At 42.5% G+C, this 22,057-nt stretch overlaps 1 pseudogene; it reads right to left on the reverse strand.

The window, feature by feature from the left end:
• Positions 1–18,859: 18,859 nt before the first annotated feature.
• LOC138526581 (26S proteasome non-ATPase regulatory subunit 2-like) lies at positions 18,860–21,813 on the reverse strand (annotated as a pseudogene).
• Positions 21,814–22,057: the final 244 nt, after the last annotated feature.

Raw genomic sequence — 22,057 nt, forward strand, 5'->3', positions numbered from 1 at the left:
GTTACATACCCTAAACTGTTACCGTCACAATGTACTATAATGTTCTGGATGTTTCAAATGCACCATATCTTCACACATGAGTGATAGTTGATTCCTCTTCCTACCACAAACTCCATACCATAACCCCTAAATTTGTCAAGGCCAAGATTATGTGAGATAACAAACTGCTCTGCATCTGTTTGCAGCCAATGAATCCACACATGTCCTAATATCCAAATAGCCTTCTTGTTGAGCTCCATGGCCTCAGCAAATCAAATCAAACAAGAAATGAAACATGTGCTACCCTGTCCTCTGCAGTTCAAAACCTCTTTTACAAAGATAAGGCCTGGTTGGTTGAGCCTCCTGACTTCCACTGACATTCATGATGTCTCCAGCCTCTGCACTCCTCTTTTACTGGGGGGGATGGTAAAAGAGCCCAGATGGCACATATGGTCCATCCGCGAACAGTCGCGTACGTCTGCTGTGGACATCATGGCACATGGCAGCCCTTCTTCCCTTTTTACCCTAATTTCTGTAACACTCCCTTTTTGGCTACATTGAAACAGTCTCAGACCCATCCGCCAATCACATCCAAAAATGCTACATCTAATCCTCTCACCTGAGTTCAACATTTCAGATGTATCTTTCAACTCTGAGAGTGTATTTGTGCTGTGATTCAGAACATGCTCTATCACAACCAGCTTTAAACACAGCTTTACAGATTTCTATTTTCAGGATCTACAGGATCTGCATTGCAGAATCTACATATAAAAAGACATGTTACATGAATGCTTTAATTTTCAAAAGTAATGTTCTATATCACACTTATTATAATATCATTTCAAGAATAACTGGTCTTCTGTGCTGCAAACCATGTTTCACTGCAGCACCCATCCCAATAATTTTCAAGCTAGAGTGCAACCATTAATTACATGTTTTAAAAATGACCTGCCTTCTCTCAAAACTATAACAGACCTTCACATTACAATATACTATACAATCTTGCCTTAACTTTACTTCAACTATAAATGGTTTTATGTGCTTCAAAATATGCTTCACAGCACCACCCATCCAAATAGTTCATTGGTGCTTTTAAACAGACCTATGCTTTCATGGTGACTGCTATATGTCCTACTACTTATAGCAGTGCACAATTCTATATTTAAAAATACCTCCATTACCAAACCAGAGTACAATAAATGATTACATTTTTTTAATTCGCATGCCTTCTGTCAATCTCTATAACAGACCTTCAAATTACAATGTACTATACAACCCTGCCTTTAACGTCACTTCACCAATAACTGGTTTTCTGTGCTCCAAAAAATACTTCATAGCAGCACGCATCCCAATAGTTAAATACTGTTTTAATAGTACTTCTACTTGCATAGAGACTGCTAGATGTGCTACTACTTAAACCAGTGCACAATTCCATATTTAGAGATTCCTCAATTACCAAGCTGGAGTACACAAAGTAAGTATCTCTTTTTTAAAAATGACCTTCCTTCTGTCAAAAGTATTTAAAAAACGTTCATGTTACAATATACAATACAACTTGGCCTTCCCAACTATAACTTGTTTTCTGTGTTGCAAACCATAATTCTATGCAATACCCATCCCAAGCATATACGGGCATTCATAACCTTATTTACATTTCCCAAAGTTGTCAATATTCTTTCTTCCACAGAAAAAAGATTACCAAAGAGACCTTCTCATGAAAGCAAGCACTTACAATTCTAAAAAATAAGTATGGTTATGTGGTATTCATGCCATTACAATTTTAAAAACACAACTATACTATATCTTACCCTGATCTATTTTCAGCTTATACACCTATCCATTCATACTATTCTCTATGATATTTCCCACTTCCTCACCCCATTGCTGCAATAAAACTATTTTCCATTAGACACACACCACTCTTCCTCATACTAAAACAGCACCACTCTGCAACCGATAACACTTCAAATATTTTATCACACAACTCCCATTGCCAGTACAACTCTCTTCCACGAACCAATTCCCAATAACAATCCATATAATTTCCCCAACACCCCTCTTTCTCCTCCCAGAGTTCTGTAATTTCTCTACAAATGTTTTGCCCCATACTTCCTAATACATGTACATCTCTCTTCCTCATGGTACTTTAACAATTCAGTGTATATCATTTTTCCAATAGCCTTCAACAGCCTTGTTCCTCATCACATTACCCAAGATGAATCCATATAATTATGCTTACACCACACTCCTTCATGTCACTACACTAACTTCAAAGCACTCACTGCTGCATTTACCCCTTCCTCATACCATTACTGCAATCACACTGTGTTGCATTATACTCACATTTTACCCACAGCCCTCTTCCGCATACCACTACATCAACCTTTTATTCTACACATTTATAAGCCCTATTACACCATAGGTCTACAACTTGTCATTGTAGAAAGCTTTTGCTCCACAACTTTCATTACCCGTGCAACCCTATCCTTCATGCCACTTCCCAATCATAACCCATATCATTACTCCAGTACCCCTCTTCCTTGTCCCAATACCCAATATTAATCCATATCATTATCCATACACCACTCTTCCTCATTGAACTACAATAATAGCAATCCAAATTATTACATTCACATTCATTTTCATCATCTCAAAATACATAATCCTTATTCGACTATTTAATATTTACAAATATCGTTACCTACACAACCCTTCAACATTAAAATACACACATTCTTTTCGTGAACAGATACAAAAGATACTAAAATTCAGCTTCTTAGAAAACAAAGAATAGATTGAGCAGATAAAAATAAGGGAAAGTCATATATTCTCCCACTACTATAACAATTTGTATAAAACATAAAAGCTAGAGAACAAGCGAGTCTGCTCTTGCAAAATACACCAACAGTCACCACTAAAAGTATTGCTCCTGCTTCAAAAAAGAAAAGTAACCAAATACGTAGTAAAAGAAGTACAACCGAAAAAGACCCCCAAACTATATTTAGCAATGTCAATGTAGTCACAATAAAACATTCCAAAAAATCAATTTTAACAAATAAATGCCTTTCACAGTCGTTAAATATTGCATTAAAAAATCTGAGAAGTCACGTTCCACACTTCAAAATTATCAAAGAAAACTGGTACTTGAAGCACTTGATTGACAGTACATTCAAACTAAAAAGAAAACTTTATGAATGAAACCACTAACTTAATTAAAAAAACTACAAACAAAGCTTAAAAACAGGTGCAATATAAAGATAGATACTATTTGCAACGTCTGTGCTCGTCAATGGTTTCACGCCGGTAGCACAGAACTGTACTTCGATGAAGACGCATACCACCAACAAACAAACCCAATTGCCATAGATGCTAATGGAGGAGGCTATACAATAGGGGAGACACCATTATGCAAATGAAACCTTCATTGAAAAATCTTCCCCAACAGATTTTCAACCAAATGATCTTCATGTCCAGACAGCTCGTCCAGTTTACAAATGGACGTGTAGCACAAAATACAATGTGTGCCAACAGTCGTTCACATTTCTATGTCATTTTCTCAATCAATACTGTAAAATAAAAAACTGAAGCAGAATCAGCATTTTAAAAAACATGGCCTCCTGTCTGGTGCCTGTCCACACTGGACCGCGAGGAGATTCATTAGCCTGCAATTAAGAAGCATCTTGTAAAAACATCTTTCATCACATAAAATTGTTAGTAACACACAATAGGGGTTCGCTCATAGGGAAAACTGGGGTGGCACCTCCTCTGCCCACCCACCCCAATCCTAATTTTTTGGGATCCTCCAGGTCTCCTCTCAAAGAAACGCAGATAAGAAAATGTTTTAAAGAATGCATGTACATCATGGAGCAGGTTGGTTTAACTCTCTCCATAATAAGGCAAATGTATTTGCGTTTGCAAAGAATCTAAAAACATTTAAATTATTTGCAAATGCAAAGACAATGTTTTCCCAAATGCCCTACCAAGCACTTTTTATGGGTGAAGGCTGGGGAGTAAAATGCCTATGCCTCCATAAAGGCATTATGGAGACTGTGGGTTGCGTCCCACCCTACAGTATCCTCCTAGGGTGCTAGAAAATTCGGTGCAGGAGGCATCCTGAAGATCTCCTCACCCTGCCTGTCTGTCTCAGGTTGGGAGCGGGGTCAGAATGCTAAGCCTGCCTTCTGCCTAATAGAAGGATAGACAGGAGGAGGGGTGAAGGCTGTCTCCTGACCCCTGATGTTCTTCCTCCAATGTGATGATGTTGGAGGAAGATGGAGAAAGCCCAAAAGAAGATTTCAACCGAGGTCCACTCAGGTAAGTTTTGAAAATTAAAAATAAAATGTTGTTTATGTTTGTATGTGTGTGTGAGAGAGATTTTGCGGCTCATTACGAATTTGCCGAGCCATAAAAAAGTGATGGCAATGGATTTACTGCCAGTTTTACCGCTCTGCCAAAGCCCTAATTTGGTCTTGAAGTGGAGGATTTACCTCATGCTGGAGGTAAATCCTCTGGTTTACCACCGAAACAAATGGGATAAATCAGCCAAATTATTGCGAGTGTTAATTCCTCCGAAATCCCTGTAAAGTCCTATGTACTTATAAAAATGGGATTAACAGTGCCTACCACCACTAAACCCATGGGACCAAGTGGTGGTAATGGTAATTCTGTTTGGCGGGAATTCAGCAGTAACTCCGCAGAACTTCTGCCAAGCTCAGAATGAACCCCATTGTATTTTTAAAGTGTACGTGTGTTCGCAACAGAGTGGTCTTTGGGAATGAAGACGTCTGGCGAGTGCTGTGTGTATGATTGAGAGAGGCTGTAAGGGTATGCAATCGCTTGTCTGCATGTGTCTCCGAACATGTGTATGTGCGCAAGTGAAATGTTCTCTTGGGCGCCTTGTGAATAGTCTAGCAGAACACATACTCAAAAAAAGTGCTTTTTACCACAAAAGCGGGGGATGGGGACCCCCCCAAAAATTTTAAAAAATAAATAAATAAAAAATATTCAAACCTTTTGTTTTTGGTCCTTTTGATTCGAACCAATTGTAGTTCGAACCTTTTGATTCTAACTTTTGACCTATAACCCTTGTGTGTATGTGTCTATGTGAATTTGTGTGCCTGCATGAGTAGAATTTTCTGCTGGCTGCTGTGTGAATGAATCATTCAGACGGTGCCCATTAGAACCATTATTCAGGCAGATACACCTATTAATACATACATGCACACAAGCATTCACATCCCCATAGAGATTCTCTGAATCATTTAGTGATTATGAGAAGCTCCAAAAGGGGCGTGACTGTTTCTGTGCATGTACATATGAATGTGCGTATTTGTGTGAGTGAAGTGTTCTGATGGGTGCAATGTGAATGATTGAGAGCATCTGAATGGGTGTGTGATTGCTTGTTTGCAGTTGCATGTGCATATAAATGTGTGTAGGCTTATGTTTGAAGGGCACATTGGTGCTGGACACTACAAGGCAAGGTCACATGTTCTTGTTGATTGCATGCAGCTAGCAATACAATGTTGCCTTACCTTGGTATTGCCCTGCATCAATGCCCCTCCAAGCCCACACAAACAAATGAATCTACACACACACATGCACACAAGCACTGACACACCCATACAGCTTTATCTAACATTCGCACCACATGCACACATGCATATCTGCATGAGTGAAGTATTCTGGTGGGTGTCATGTGAATGATTGAGAGTGTCTGTATGGGTGCGTGACTACTTGGGTGCAGGTGCATATGAATGTGTGTGTGGTCCCAGGTTTGAAGGGGTGTCAAGTACTTACAACGTGACTGTTACGTACCTAATGTTGAGAGCCGCTTAGCTGGGAATGCCATGATGTAGTCCGAAGTCCTTTACAATACCAGATACAGATTCAAGAGTTAGACAGGAGTACTTCCCTAAATTTGTCCCAATTACCTAGCCCCTTGGAGGAAGGAAAGAGGGTAGGTCTGCCTGTACCACGGGAAGGTACCACAGATTAAGGTGGGCGAGACAAGGCAAGGAGCACAGAACAACAAAAGAGGAGAGGACAATGAAGACACAGACCAGGCAAGAGGTATCTGTACAAGAAACACCCAGAATGGATGCATGTAGAGAAGAGGGAGCGAAAAAGGAGCATGTAACAAGAGTGTTGAGATGCACAGAGTGCCGTCTCATCCAATGTTTTATGGCTGTGGATGAGAATGAAGCTGTATCACATGTATTGTTAGGCATGTGTCTATGACTCCTTTGCACCATACTGCCATCAGTAGGCAAAGAAGAAGATGGCGACGTTCGGCCACAAAGACGACTGGAAGAATGGGAAGTCCGCCCCGCAAGTGCAGAGATGGCGGGTTCTGCCGTGTCCAGGATGAAGGTGCATGGCCAGCCCCGTAATGGTAATGCAGGTGCCAGTGAAGGTAAAGCATCCAGGCTCCAGTGTATGTGAAGGGGACCAGAGCCTCCTTAGGTGCATGACACTCTGCCCCCTTCCCGGGACTGGACCAGACCTGTTGTAAAAGCGCAGGTAAGCATCCAAGGTTTGGTTGGTCCTTTCAGTTTGCCCATTGCTCTGTGTGTGATAACCAGAACTAAGAGCCTTGTATATGCCCAATATTTGACATAGGGCTGTCCAGAAACAAGATGTAAGTTGTTGTCCATGATCTGTCATTATTTTTTCTGGCAGGCCATCGATGCGGTAGATATCATGGAGAAAGGCAGCCACCGTCAGGGGGCACTTGGAAAAGCAAGAAAAGGAATGAAGTGTGCCAATTGACTAAAGCAGTCAATGTCTACTAATATACAAGTATTACCCTTGGATTCTGCTAGGACCACAATATCATCCATGGGGATGGTATGAAAGGGATAAGGTGGTATCTCTACAGATATTGGTTTGGTCCTGGGGATTTTCTTCATAGCACACGTGGGCCACGTTGACACATATGCAGACACATGTGCCTTCATACCAGGCCACCAGGCCACCATGATATCCAGAAATACGAGAGTCATGGAATCCCTGCAGGAAGATGACTCGTAAGGATTCTGTGGGGAGGTAGAACTTCACCTGGTAAAAAACTAGGCCTTCATGACTGTCAAAGTTAGTAATTCTTGACAAAGTAGACATATAAGGATTAGATGCTTGTTCTCCTTTGACATAGTCCAAAAAGGACGGTGTTGCCATCAAAAAGCGCTTCGGAGGTAGGAACTGCAAATCATCAGTAATGAAGACAGAGCACTTATAAAGGGTACGGTATAAGGCATCCGCCTTTATGTTGTGCATTGAGGGAATATAGATGATCTAGAAATCGAATTGTAAAAAACCAATACCCACCGGGTTTGCGGACCGTTTGTACAAATCAAGGATTGCAGGTACTGTAGGTTCCTATGGTCAGTGCTTACTTTCACATTATACCAACCCCCTAATAGATGATGTCTCCATTTCATGAAACCTTCTTTGATAGTCAGCAATTCCTTTTCTATTATTGCATAATTGTGTTTACTTGATGTTAATTGCTGGGCAAAGTAGGCGATGTGATGGGGTTCCATTTCAATAAAACTGAGCCAATAGCTGAGGTAGAAGCATCTGCTCTATGACAAAATGGCACTCATCATTGGGATGTTGGAGTATGGGTGCTTTTTTTTAACTCCATTTTGATTTCAGTAAAGGCCCGTTCTGCCTGTTCATCCCACCTGAAAACATGTCCTTTGCATAAAAGATGCCAACTGTTCATTGAGCTAAGTCTCAAATAAAGTGAAGATAAAAGTTTGCGAATCCCAAGAAACGTAGGACGGATTTGACATCCTGGGGGCTGGACCATTTTTGTATAGCCCTGATTTTCTTTGGGTCCATATGGATCCCTTCATCGCTAATGATATAATCTAGGAACTCAATCCTGTCTTTATGGAAGTCACATTTCTCTTCTTTAGCATAAAGACTGTTTTCCAACAAATGATGGAGAACTTCAGAAACATGAGGTTCTCCGAGAACACCAGTATATTGTCCAGATAAACCCAGGTGTTCAAGTCCAGTAGTAATGGAGTCCATGAGACGTTGCAAGACTGTTGGGGCATTACATAGGCCAAAAGGCATGACTCGCTATTCAAAATGCCCCAAAGGTGATTCAAATGTGGTCTTCCAACATTTCCTGGTTTAATCCGTACGAGATAGAAGACACCCCATAAATCAATCTTGGTGAATATGCGGGCATCACAAAGTTCACTAATTTCCCCCAGATTTAGCAGGACGGATAGGGCAACCACTAAGAAAGGGACTCCTATCACTGCAAAAAAGAAAGAACCCATTAGAATGACACCTCTTCTTTGCAGCTTCTGACAACGGGCCCCAAAGTGTCCCTAGTTGCATAGGTTCCACTGTCTGATCCCTGTGGGCAATGGTCCTGTTGGATTATGCATGGGAGGCATCAGTGGTCTGCTTGCATCACAGCATCGTCTTTCACAGCGTCTTCCGGTAAACCGCTGATCGATCTTGACCACTAGGTCTATCAGAGCCTGAATGGTAGGGGGTTCAGAAGCATGTAGAAGCTCATCTTTGTAGTCTTCCATTAACCCAAGTTGGAACAATATTTTCTGTGTCTCTTCTGGCCATCGGGACTCACTGGCTAGGTGCCGAAACCTACTAATGAACACAATGATGTATTGCAAACATTGCTTGATGTCCAGTATATGGTTCTATGCTACAGCAGCAGTATTGGGGGATTGACAGATCTCCAAAAAGGCTGTTTTGAAATCAGTGAAGTTATCCAGGATAGGACTTCAGGCAGAAACATATGGCATAGCCCATGCCAGGGCATTTCTTGTAAAATGGTTCAGAACATACCCAATTTTAGCCCTATTGTTGAAAAAATGGATGGGACGGAACATAAACTGCACTTTACAATGATTACAAAATTTGTTAAGGGAATTAGGTCATCATAATATTTAACTGACCCAGAACTGGCCACTTCAGCTTCAGTAATAGGGTCTTGCCTCTGACACGCTTATTACTGGGTATGTCAGCTGTTTCTGTGTCTTGTGAGTGAACTGTGAACCTGCTGTAGTTATTTGGTGTGTTTTTATCTTGCCTATTTGAACTACTAGAACTGTTTAGCTTATCAAATTGTTTTTTGCCTCTTCCTTCCATGCATGCAGGGCCTTTTAGCTACCACTTTGAAATCGTTTTTAGTGATTTTAAGCATTTTATTTATTTGTGGACTTCATCGCCCAGTGGCCTTCGCACCACCTGCCTATTTATTTTACTTAAGGTACGTCAGATGGTCATTTGCTTGGTGTGTCAGCTGTGTCTGTGCCTTGTGAGTGAACTGTGAGCCTGCTGCAGTTATTTGGTGGTTTTTATCTTGAATATTTGAACTACTAGAACTGTTTAACTTATGAAATTGTTTGCCTCTTCTTTCCACGCACGTAGGGTACTTTAGCATACACATAGGGTATTTTAGTATCTTTTGTAAAATTTTATGGTGTCACAATTGAATTTCAATATGCTGATAGAAATGCATTTATTTTTAGATTGTATTTCATAGCTCTCTGAACTTATATTAGTATCTCTGTCACCTGTTCTGAATTGCCACATAAGTTTTAATATATTTAATTATGTTTTTAACTCGAGTCAGTAACTGTTTACAGCTTTTTTCATCCATGTGCGAGTGAACTACACTTCCCATAAGCATTGTGTTCCTTGCGCTGCATTTTGTTAGACCCCAGGCATATCAGCGCTGGCACGTCAGAGGCAAGCTGGTTTGTGCAGGTCTGTGTAATCCGTGTCCACACTTGCACCGCTGCTTCTTCCAACATAAGGGTCCCAACACACCATTAGTACACTACATCAGTAGGCATCCCCTGGAAGTGTTACAAGACCAGTCTCCTAAATGGAACAGCAAAGTGCTCAGACAAATAAAAGACATACAAAGTAAAACTTGAATAAAAGCATAGAAACACAAGGTGTCAAAGTGACCCTCTGGTCACTATGGCAACACTGGAAATGAAGGGGACCCATGCCTGTTCCTTCATATTGCAGAGGATGTACGCTTCAATGTCCTAGTCTTTTTCCAAGATGGTGACCGCTACGGTGCTGACAGCTTTTTTTTAAACCTCTGACTTCTCCTCTCCACGTCACAACCCTCAGTTGATGCTGAACTGATTTTGGGTCTGATGCAGTCCTTCGCTGAACCCATCCTTGATTGCCCTCATGACTCATGATTTCTTTTTTTGTAATTATTTATTTATACATTGCAATACAAGAACATATAAGTAGCAAAGCAGTTAAAAATATTGTAAACAAACAACATTACATCCAAAGAATACTGATACTAATTGCAAAGAAAAAGTAAAAGAAGAAGAAAAAAAATTATAAAATCCAAACAAAACACCTCCCAGATCTTCGCATGTAAGTGTATTTTCCCCTGCTTTCTATAAATCAAATTTTCAACAGCCGCCAAAGAGACCATCTCATCAATCCAAACATCTGAGTCAGGCGGGGCTTGGGATTTCCACCCTCTCAAGATCAGTTTCTTGGCAATTGACGCACTCCTAAACAAGAACTTTCTCTCAGAAATGGACAAATCCTCAAGTAACACACCACTGCCCAAAACCATCATCTTGAAATCCAAGTCAATACTGCAATCCAAGACCTGTAGACACATAGTACAAACCTCCTGCCAAAAACCTCTGACCCGGACACAATCCTACAGCAAATGTGAGTGCCAGACTCCACATCACAACACCAACACACATCTGAATCAGACATACCTCTGCCTTTGAGTCTTTCCGGGGACCAATAAACCCTGAGAATTTAATTTGCCTTTAACGCTCACACAAATTGATTGGGCAAAGCTTAACATTCGCACATATCTCTAGCCACGAATCCGTGGTGATCTCGCATCCCAGCCTTCTACTCCATTCATCCAGCAGACCAATGTTATCTTTGTAGTTAGCAACAATCCAGCGATACATCTTACTCGCAACAGGCTGATAGTCCACCACAAAAAACTCCAAACTCACAGAGTCATTCCCGTCAATCTCACCAATGCATCTCTTTAATTTCCTGTAATCTGCTACTGAAAGGTTTTCAGTAGTGAAATTTGTGCACAACACATCAAAATCAACCCACTTCCCATCTCTGTAGACATCACCAATCCAATGAACTCCCCCAACAAACCATTCCGGCCACAATATAGGTCGGCCGCCCTCCGTAATCACTTCATTCAGCCAAATCGATGCCGAAGGTGATTTTAAAGCAATTGAGCCACACATATCATGAAAGTCTTTCCACACATCTCTCAAAAATTCAGTCAAAAGGGACCTCCTACCACGTTTGCTAACTGTAGTAAGTAGAGCCCGCGGGGCAAGAGGACCCAAAGAGAATCAACCAGAAAAGGAAGCAAAAACTGTCAAGAGAAGGAAAGATTATACACCCTAAAATTGGAGACCCCCTCTCAACGGGCAACTGAAGTTTCCATAATTTCAATTTAGGAGGCTTCCCGTCCCAAATGAAGGATTGAAGAGTTGCATCAATCAATTTCCAGTAACATGCACTGATCTTCAAAGGGAGCATGCTCAAAACATAGTTGATTTTCAGAGACGCAGCCATCTTCAAGGCATTCACCTTGCCCATAACGATAAGCGCAAAACTGACCACCTCTGCATAGATATCATCAGCTCACGACAGATCTCATTCAAGTTCACCTCCACCATATCACTCACCACTGGGGTCAACCAAATCCACAAATATTTCATTGTGTGTGGACACCATTGCAAACCATAACCAGTCACCATTGATTTAGCACAACTCCCCGTGATTGGTAAGACCTCAGACTTCGACCAGTTTATATTATATCCGGCCACCGTATGAAATCTATCCAAGACGTTCATCAAAGATTGCAAAGAAGTCTCCAAATCCCGTAGAACTAGCAAAAGGTCATCTGCAAAAAAACATACTTTCTGCTCAACTCCATGGAAGGATACACCTTTCAAGCACAAATCTTCCCGTAAAGCAATAGCGAGCGGTTCAATGGCTAGAACAAAAAGTAAGGGTGAAAGCAGACATCCCTGTCTGGTGCCCCTCCAAACTCTGAAAACACTAGACAACAAGCCATTTGTTCTAACAGTTGCCGTGGGGCAGGCATACAAAAGGGAGACCCCGGAAATGTACTCATCACCCAAATTCATTGCTCTCAGCACTGTAAACATATATCGCCAAACAACACGATCAAATGCTTTCTCAGCATCGAGAGAAAACACAGCCACATCCTCATCCAAATACTGGGCCTGCGATATAGTTAGCAGAAGATTTAGAATATTGCTAGATGTCCTGCGATGTTTGACAAAACCAGACTGATCTGTGTGAATAAGTCGTTGAACTGCATCCTCAATGCATAGTGCAATCATTTTGACAAGTATCTTGTTATCTGTATTCATCAAACTTATCGGTCGATAACTAGAAGGTAAAAGACTATCCTTTTTTCAGAAATACAGAAATAGTAGCATGGTTGGTCGATTCCGGAAGCAAACCCACCTCCCTAGACTCCATATACATATCCCTCAAGAGACACAAAGCCGCTTCAGGAAGAATCTTATAAAATTCAACCGGTAAGCCATCAGGTCCCGGCGTTTTCCCAGATTTCAAGCAGGTAATAGCAGTCCTAATCTCATCCAGTGTCACTGACCGACCCAAACCAGACATCTCCTCATCAGAAACCCTAGGAATATTCAAATTATTAAAAAAGCAGTCACCGCGACCAGTAATACCAGATTCATTCTCATGAAGGTTAACGTAGAAATCCCTGAAGACAGTATTAATCACACGCGGATCAAAAGACACCACTCCATTCACATCTTTATTAGAAGTGATAGCCCCCTCCGAAACCTGTTGCCGCAACCTAGAAGCGAGCCATCTGTCCCACTTGTCTCCCTTCTCAAAGTAGGCACCTTTGATTCTATACAAATCTTTCTCAGCACTAGCACTCAAAATGTCATTCAAGTCTTTTTTCAACTTCTTCAACTACCTGCTCTTTTCCGCGTCATCAGGATCACGCACTTAACCGTTCATCACTTCAGCAATATGGGTCTCAGTCTCCAACCGTGTCTTTGCCAGTTTCTTCCTCCTGCCACACGACAAGCCCAAAGCAATACGCCTCATCGTACATTTGAACGCCTCCCAAGTAACACTTTTACTAATCTCACCGGAACAATTCTCTTCCACAAAGCATTCAGCTTCCATTCTGACTTTGTCCAAAATAGTCTCATCATGAAGAATTGAAGTGTTCACCCTCCATTGAAAGGTCTTGCAGCATTCAAAATCCAAAGACATACTCAGGAATATGGGTGCATGGTCCATGACCGCAATGAAACCTATCCAACTACTCAAAAGATTTGCAGTCACCCTACCTGCCGTAAAAAACATATCTATCCTTGAGTAGGAATTGGGAGACCCAGAGAAAAATGTAAATTCCTTGGAGTCAGGATATTGCAATCTCCAACAATCTTTCAGATCGAAATCCCCAATCATCGTTTGAAATGAGCAAAAATGTGCATCCTTTCTCTGTATGGTTTTACGTCCTGTACAGTCCACCGAAGGATCCACAACCAGATTGAAGTCACCCCCAAGAATGCCATTGGGGGAGTTCAAACCAAGTAAGAACTGCAACACATTCCCAAAGAAAGAACCATCGTCCACTGAGGGAGCATAACCATTACACAACACGTGTTGAACACCTTGAATTGCCACCAGGAGAGCCACAACCCTACCCTCCCGATCACACCTGGACTTCAGGACCCTAATAGGAGAGCCCTTACATATCAGAATCACAACCCCCTACTCTTGGAGGAATAGCAGGATGCAACAACATCACCCAACCATTTCTTACTTAATATCCCAATGTCCTCCAGCAAAAGGTGAGTTTCATGTAAAAAATAAACATCACATTGCATATCCACTAAACAGTTCAAAATCTTCTGCCGTTTGACAGGATTGTTTAATCCATTGACATTCCAGGAAGAGAGTAAAAGTCGTGATCCCCCAGAGGTAGACATGCTAAAAAATCTAAGAAAGTATAACCCCCCCCAAAACCACAAAAGCAACAAAAATAAAAAAAAACACCCAAACCCCCTGAAACAGAAGAAGGATGCCAACGTTGTAAAGTGCAAAAAAGACCAACCCAGTACCCCCGGTACCCCTCCCAAACCAAAGGAAAATTCCACACAGTTTGAACCCACGACAAATCTCTAAACAAAAAACACAAGAAAAACATCAAGCAATAAGAGACCAAAATCACAACCCCAACAAACCCACATCTAATAAAAGACAAAACGCACCATTCGTTTTGCCCCCAGCTAAAAGTGTACATAAAAGAAGCCGGAACATACATCTAAGCATGATGAAAACAGTTACAATCCAATTATAAGATTCACTGTCCCCATAAGTTTACCTAACTCATCCAGAAGTATCAGATGTATATGAATAGATTACCAGCCACACATTCACCAAGAATCCCAGCACAACCATATCAAAAGTTGGCAATAAAAGCGAGCACCTACTGAAATGCAACAACATAAATAACTCAAGCATGTAGGCAATAAAAGTCACGTACTTAAAAATGACAATATAATAATAATATAATACAAGGAGCTTCCCAGATAAAATACCAGAGTACAATAAGTCTGCGTGAACAAGGCGTGACGATGAAAACACTTCAACCTTAGCCACTAGGAGAAAATGGAAAGAGGTTATGCGCCCAACTGCAAAATATTGCCCATCTGGGCTCGAAAATGAATTACTTAAATACAGAAAAAAACACAGCGCAAAACCCCTATGCCAAAACTATACTATTTGTATGCAAACCGTAAGCTCATTGACCTATCAAAAGGAGCGGATTACATAAGGGCTGCCATGCCAAATAAGGAGAGAATGAAACATTCACATAGAAGCTCCCTTCAAGACATTTTGCCTTGAAACATGACAGCAAAAGTGCGAACATGGTTGCATTTACCACAGAACACAGACTTTTTCCGAATAAAATAAAAAAGGAAGGGAGAGGCCTGTGTCACTGTAAAAAGAAGGTACAACACGGCTTCCTAGGATCAGAAATTGCAGCCCGTGGGGAACACAGCTGAGTCATAAATCACATGTAGTGACAAACATTTCAATGAACTTTCCCCACCTGTTCTCACAACTAGCGCACTCGAGTAATATGCATTGCAAAGTGCGCCCACTGTGAACTGCCAGCATCTGTTTAGGTGCTGACAGACAATGAATGATAATATGCAACCATGAAAACAAGTACATTAAAAATAATAAATGTAACAGGATGAATGATCAACATCTGGCAACAAGCACTGGCACAACAAGCGTATTTGAAGTTCCAGTGAACACAGTAGGAGCACGAGAACCAGTGGCGTAGCAAGAGCAAGCAATGTCTACAAATCCAGCTGTCCACAAAAGTTCTCCAGTAATCCTGCCACTCCTGCAATGAGTCAGTTGCATGTTGCGTGTTAGCAAATGCCGCCTACAAAGAAATGTTGACCCAGTAGAAAAGGCGGCAACTGACAGAGAGTGAGGTAACAGTGCAGGCTTAATAAGGTGCGTCCTTGCGGAACTCTCCTACAGCAGATCACCCCAGACTCCATTAATAAGATCCCACTACATCGAGGAGATCCGCTGCCAGGGGAGACATGACTACACCCGACGCAAGCACAATGGCGCCGGGAGGGTAAAACAAGACGTGAGGCAAGAAGGGGAGACTCAGGAACAGTGTTCACAATGCCGCAGCGATCAAGGAATCAACACCTCCTCTCCCCTTCCACACCTCAAAAGCCACAGGGCCCGGCAGCAGTATTTACCCATGCCCTGGCCCACCGTTTACTCACAGCAAATCAAGCCTCTTCACCGCTCCCCATGTGAGTTCGAATGTCAACAGGTACAGCAAGCGATCGTCCAGACCCGCTCCACTGATCATTTCCGATCGTAAACACAGCGTGCCCAACAGCGCCACCCATATGCACAGAGTTGCATCTGGAGCCAAGGTAGAAGAGGCACATCAGCTGACCAGGACAGTACTTAGGTACTTTACTCAGAACACAAAGCATTTTATGAAGCCACATTAAAATGAATGTTCTAAACACGAACGAAACAAAGCCAACTGAAATCTTCACTGGGTGCCATTTAGCCAATACAAGTAAAAGTAAAAAAAAACATAGTTTGTAATAAAAGAATCAATATTAAAAAAAGGGGGGTCTGCCGCTCATTCAGTCAGCAATATTGTTATTATCAAGAGCATGAATCTTCTCCAGCCACGAAGAGGCCTCCTGGGGATCAGAAGTGGATCTGTTACCATCAGGCAAAACCAAAGTCAAATAGTTAAACCTATTCAAGAAAACCTTTATCTGTAAAGATTTAGCACACTCTTTTACTCCTTTAAACATCTTCCTTGCTTCCATCACCTCCTTAGGATAGTCAGGGAACACATAAACAGGTTTGCATTTAAAAACAACAGAGCCCCTGGCCCTTGAAGCATCCAATAAAGATTCCCTTTTCCTTGCCAGAGCAAATGCCACCAGGATGTGTCGAGGTTTAGCACCTGGAAGCTTACCAATCTGATAAACATGGTCAATATCACTCTCCAGAAGAGAACCCACATCATAGCTATCCTTAAATATCCGTAAAATCAACGGCAGCAGTTTTTCACTTTTAGGGTCTGAATGCTCTTCAACTCCCACCAGCCTGATATTCCTTTCACGCAGTTTTAAATCCATTTCCAAGCAATGATTTTTCTCCTTCTGCATATCAGATTTTAGGATATTTTAGGCCCTGTAGCTGCCAGCCATTTCAGATCCCATATATGAGGATTTCTTCTCCAAATCAGTCACCCCTGCATCCAAATGGGTGACCTTTGTATTCAATTCTGCCATGGTAGTTTTAACTTCAGCCATATCCAAAGCCACCTGACGCATCAATTTGAACAAATCCTGAATGCTTGGGTTCTCTTCATCCATTTCAGAAATATGTTTCTGTTTTTTAGAAGTAGGATTCTCAGGTTCCAGGATCTTTTTCTTGGAATTCATATCAGCAATGAAATGTCTTCATGGAGGAGACCAGGAGCTGAAGGCTTAAGCTGCTTTCACCTTGACCACCATTCCGGAATCATCGACTCATGATTTCTTTGTCTATTTCCTTGTTCTTTGTTTCCTGTTTTGGCCCTAGCCTCCATTATCCCCTTCTGTTTTGTTTCCCATACCTATGGGGGTTTCCTTCTTACCTCTTGCCACCCTTTGTAACTATGTTGCTTGAATCCCCCACCTTGCTGAATCTCCTGCTGCTATACTGGATTCTAAACTCCCTGTTGACAGGATTGTTTTTTTCTCCAGCCCTTCAGGCTTTTGTCCACATTAAATTGGGTGCTCCCCACTGGCTCCCCCGTTGCTCTGTCAAATTATTTGGTTAGGTTGGCAAGGTGGAGGCTGGCCAGTATTGCCTCTAACCCTTCACTCATCGTTTCAACTCAAGACACAGAGAAAGCAGGACTTTGCAAGAACTAAATTATAAGGTGGGCCTTTGGGACAAGGGGGATAGATGTGAGAGCCTGTGACAGCTACCCAAGACAAATGCATGGAACAAATTCAGGAGCTGGTTAACGCCATCCGGAACCCCACATTGTTGGTGCAGAGGTTTAAAACAGAAAAAACTACACTGTGTCAAATGTTTGCTGTCAGGGAACCGTCTCCAGCCGAACCTCGACTAGGAGGTTTAGCCTTTGAAAAATACAATGGATCTCCTAAAAAGCATGCACGGTGCATTTCTCATTCAAACCTATAGCATTTCCTATGGCTAAAGCTAAGTTCAGATTCATCATCTCAAACCTGGTGGGTATTGCTCTAGCCTGGGCTACTCCTTCTCCAATAGTCGTTTGCTATTATACTATCCTGCCTGTCTAGCACCATGAGAGAAATATTTGATCATCCATAATTAACCTATGCCGCCCATGATACCCGTTTGGATATACACCAAAGGACACTTGAATTTCTTTATTATGTGACTTTGTTTAAGAGAGTTGCAGCTGAAACTGGATGGCCGGAGACCACACAATATGCCATCTTCAAGAGAGGACTACATGAGGAAATTAAGAATGAACTAGCACATATACCTTGCCCTGCCTCTCTAGCAAAAAAAAAACCTCACTAGCACTACAACTCGAATACCGATTGACAGAATGAAAGGAAGAATGAAAACGTCATTGCGGTTATTCTTACCGTACTCCTGTTCTGGTGCCCAGTTACACTGACACTACTGGGGAAGATGAACCAATGCAAATTGGAACTGCATGCCGACCTCTCTTGTTTGAAGAAGGGAAGAGGCGCAGACATTTGGGATTCCGCTGTATTTCAGAATGAAGGTACATCTACTTTGGAACTGTCCTGTCATTCCACTGAGAAGACAGGAAAATGCCACAAGCCTATCGGAAAAAGGGACAGAGGTTCGGGGTAAAAAGAATGTTCCAGCACCTTACCAATCACTACTTATACATTTTGGGAGAGTTCCATTCTTGTCCTACATATATCCCTGACTATATTGAAGGAGAAGAGCTTTGACATCTTGGATTAACGGACAGTGGAACATAAGGTCTATGGACAACGATTGGGCAGAGAATCATGGAGTCCCCAGGTTATCCAAGCAGATCCATCATCTTGTAGAAGGAGTGGACAGGCGACAGCCAAGCTCTGGCCTCATCACCCAACAATGTGTTCCTATTCAAATGCATCTAGAACATCCAGAAACATTATCATTTGATCTTACTCGAGCTGCTCATTTCCCTGTAATCCAAGGGATCCCCTGACTTCGCAGACACAATCCCCAGATTGACTGGGCCAAGAACCTCCTACACCTATGGGTCTGCATCATGGAAGAACTTGCTGAGTGTGTACAAGATATTGAGGCGTGGGTTGGAGATGAGAGCCAGGGCAAGTGGCCTTGCCCTATGTAGAGTGGGCTCACCATATCAAAGCAAGTGTCCAAATGTTCATAGGGCCATCTCTGACCCTATTTCTTCTTCCATTGCTATCAATGCAATCCCAAGCAGAGCTACACCCTGGTGGGCTCCCTTATCTGCAGTTCTCTCTTTTTTCTCTTTTTCCTCTTCTCGTCATCCTTTTTGTCTTTCTTGTCTTTTCTTCTTTCTCCTTTCTTCTTTCTCCTTTGTGTCAAATTGTTCGCTACAGATGTGTAGCAGCCGCGGCACCTTTAGCACATTCCCAGAACCTTCATGGGCACAAACATCCACCAATGTGTTGGCAAAGCTGTGGAAAGGCTCTGATACCACTTCTAGAGCAGAAAGGATTGCCTCAATGGCCTCACCATTTCCCAAGTCGTGAATACCCAGGCCCAGAGGCAGCCAGCGAGCAAAGGTGTCTTTCTGTTCTTGCTTAGACTTCTCCATGATGGTCTGGAGGATAGTAGACATAATGTCTCTATTGCATGATGTCACAGCAATCATTCCACAGGTAAGTGCCGACACACCAGCAACCTCCAACGTGATGGTAAGCAACAACGTCAAAACCTCTTCCCGGTTTGAGCCTGCATATGTAAACCCCAACCCAAAGATGGCACCAATTTGCATGGTACTGCTGTTGTGAAGTACATAGTCTCAAAACAGGTCCAGGGCAGGTTCTCATTTGTTCCAGACACCAGAATTCATAATACCACAAACTAGCAGAGCACTGGACTTCATATAATCCTCAGAAGAATACAAGTACTTATCAATCTGGGTCAATCCTCCATCTACATCCCAGCGAAGAATCATCCAAAGAGAGGCTGAAGCACTCAGCATACCATGATCCTTGTACTTGCACAGCCATTTTTTGCCATCATCTCTTAACAGCTTGTCAAGACCGAAGTCTTTGTTCACAAAACCATTTACAAAAGACAAGGCCAGGTTCATTCGTGCAGAGTCCACATGGGAGCCACTGCCTCCAAACCGATTGTTTTCCAGATGAGTTTTATAGATATCTTCTGGGACTTTGGGTTCCATAATGTCAAACTCACTGTCATGTCTCAGTGGTGGCGCTGGTCCATTTGGAACAATGGAGGCGTATCAGGCTTGATTTTGGAATTTCCCCCAAGATGACGCCCAGAGTCCCATGCAGCCCACCAGCATTCCGAAACTCTACTCTCCCCACCTCGTCTCCACCAAGTGCTGCTGACAGAAAAATATATCTATGTCAATGGACAGGACTCCAGCGTGTCGCTACTCTCTCAGTGGAATGCTCCCATCTTGCCAAACCCCTTTTCCTGAGGTTTTTCTCTTTTCGCAAGCAAATCACATCTGTTCTGAGCCGGTATGTAAACAAACCTTTCCCCACGCTTTGGTCTATCCCTGTCATACACCCACTTATTCTGCGTTGCAACATGGCATTTTCCCCACAAGAACCGAAGCCCTGCCACGCCCAATCAGACACAGTTACTCATTCCAGTTATTCCGTCCCTTTTGGTAGGTTTCCATTCCTTTTTTACGTTCACACACATCCAACACAGCATCCATTATTCTCTTACAAACCTGCACGTTCCAAACAGCATGGAAATCACTCTCTCCTGCTCCTGCAATCTGCCCTTCTCCACTGATTAGTTGAAGATGCCCTGTGGTAATTGTTTTCTCATTTAGCACGTTCGGTCCTTCTGTGATTATCACAACCCTTACCTGTATTTCTTACCTTACAGCACGGCTGGGGCAGTATTATCTACATCAGCTAGCTCAGTGAATCGCGTAGCAGTACCCAGAGTGCATAGAAGGAAGTTCCAGATTTACCAGAAGGCCTCAGACCAACAGGGTTTTCTTCCCTAGAGGGTTTCCCTAGTGGTCCTGTTCCTTCCATATCCAGCATTGGATCGGGGGAGTAGAGTGACTGGGGGGATTCTCAATCTCTTCTTGCGGTTGCATCAGGACCAGGCTAGTGCCAGCTTTCATTCCTTTGTTAACACCTTGGTCAGCCTACATATTTGTGATACTCACAAGCAAGGCCAAGGAAATTACTGTTCAGCTGGACATTAGACATAATCTCTGTTAAATATTAATATTCCTCCATGTCCTTGTTCAGTTCCCGGAACACCCTATGTCGATCTAGCATGAATGACATTTGCTTCTGCACCACCACATCTTTGCTGGATGTGAAAATATCCTCCACCATCTCCATGTCATTGAGTATTAGTGCCAGACGCAATGCCTCAGGGTAGCGGTTAAACTGGTGGAAGATCCCAAGTGCACAGCACAGCAAGCCAGAGTTCTCTGGCTCTGGCACGTAGCTCACACAGCTTGTTAGGAAGAAACATACTTTAGCGTAGACATTGCCATCTATTTACTTTTCCAACATGTCCATCTGTTCAATCTCCATGAGGAGGTCACAAGCGTCATGCTCTGTTTTGTGTGCCATGTTGTATGGTATTATCTCCTTTACCAATGTCAGCAAGCAATCCCACTGGGACCTGTCTGCTTCGTCTATCTGTTGCCACTATTTAGCTACCTCACCAGAGTGATGCCGGACACATATGCATGGCACCCCGATGACGACTCCTCTTGGGATCCCAGAAGTCAGTACTTCAGACATTCTCTCTCGCCACTCATCGTCATGGCTAGGACTGAGATGATGTCCGCTGAGAAGTGCTTTTTCTCTCCAGGAGCCATGCTCTCATAGATCTCTTTCAACTTCCCATAGTGTGGCTGCAAGAATTTCAGGAGTTTAAGAACAGAGGTCATAGAGGTGATGGAGGATTGGATCTGCTGCCGTAGCTCTCCAGTGCCGGGTGATACAGGTAGGTGTCTTTCTCCCCCAAACTCTTAGCCAGCATGTCCAGCTCATCCTGCAGCTGTTTATCTTCTTCTGATAGCTCTTGTTCCTTCCCCAATTTCTTGCCCACGGTTACTGGCTTCTTTTCGTCCTCTCAGCCAGCAATTTGCCTGCTTTCTTGTGGTTTGAATCTTCTGTAATGCTTATAATGGAACGTCAAAAGAAACCTTTTCAATCATGACTGGTCCATTACCATCAGACTTTTGAGTGGCTGCAAGCTTCTCAAAAAGTATGCATGTTTTATC

This window comes from Ambystoma mexicanum, chromosome 7p (genome assembly GCF_040938575.1).
Source record: "Ambystoma mexicanum isolate Mex_15411 chromosome 7p, UKY_AmexF1_1, whole genome shotgun sequence".
Taxonomy (NCBI): domain Eukaryota; kingdom Metazoa; phylum Chordata; class Amphibia; order Caudata; family Ambystomatidae; genus Ambystoma; species Ambystoma mexicanum.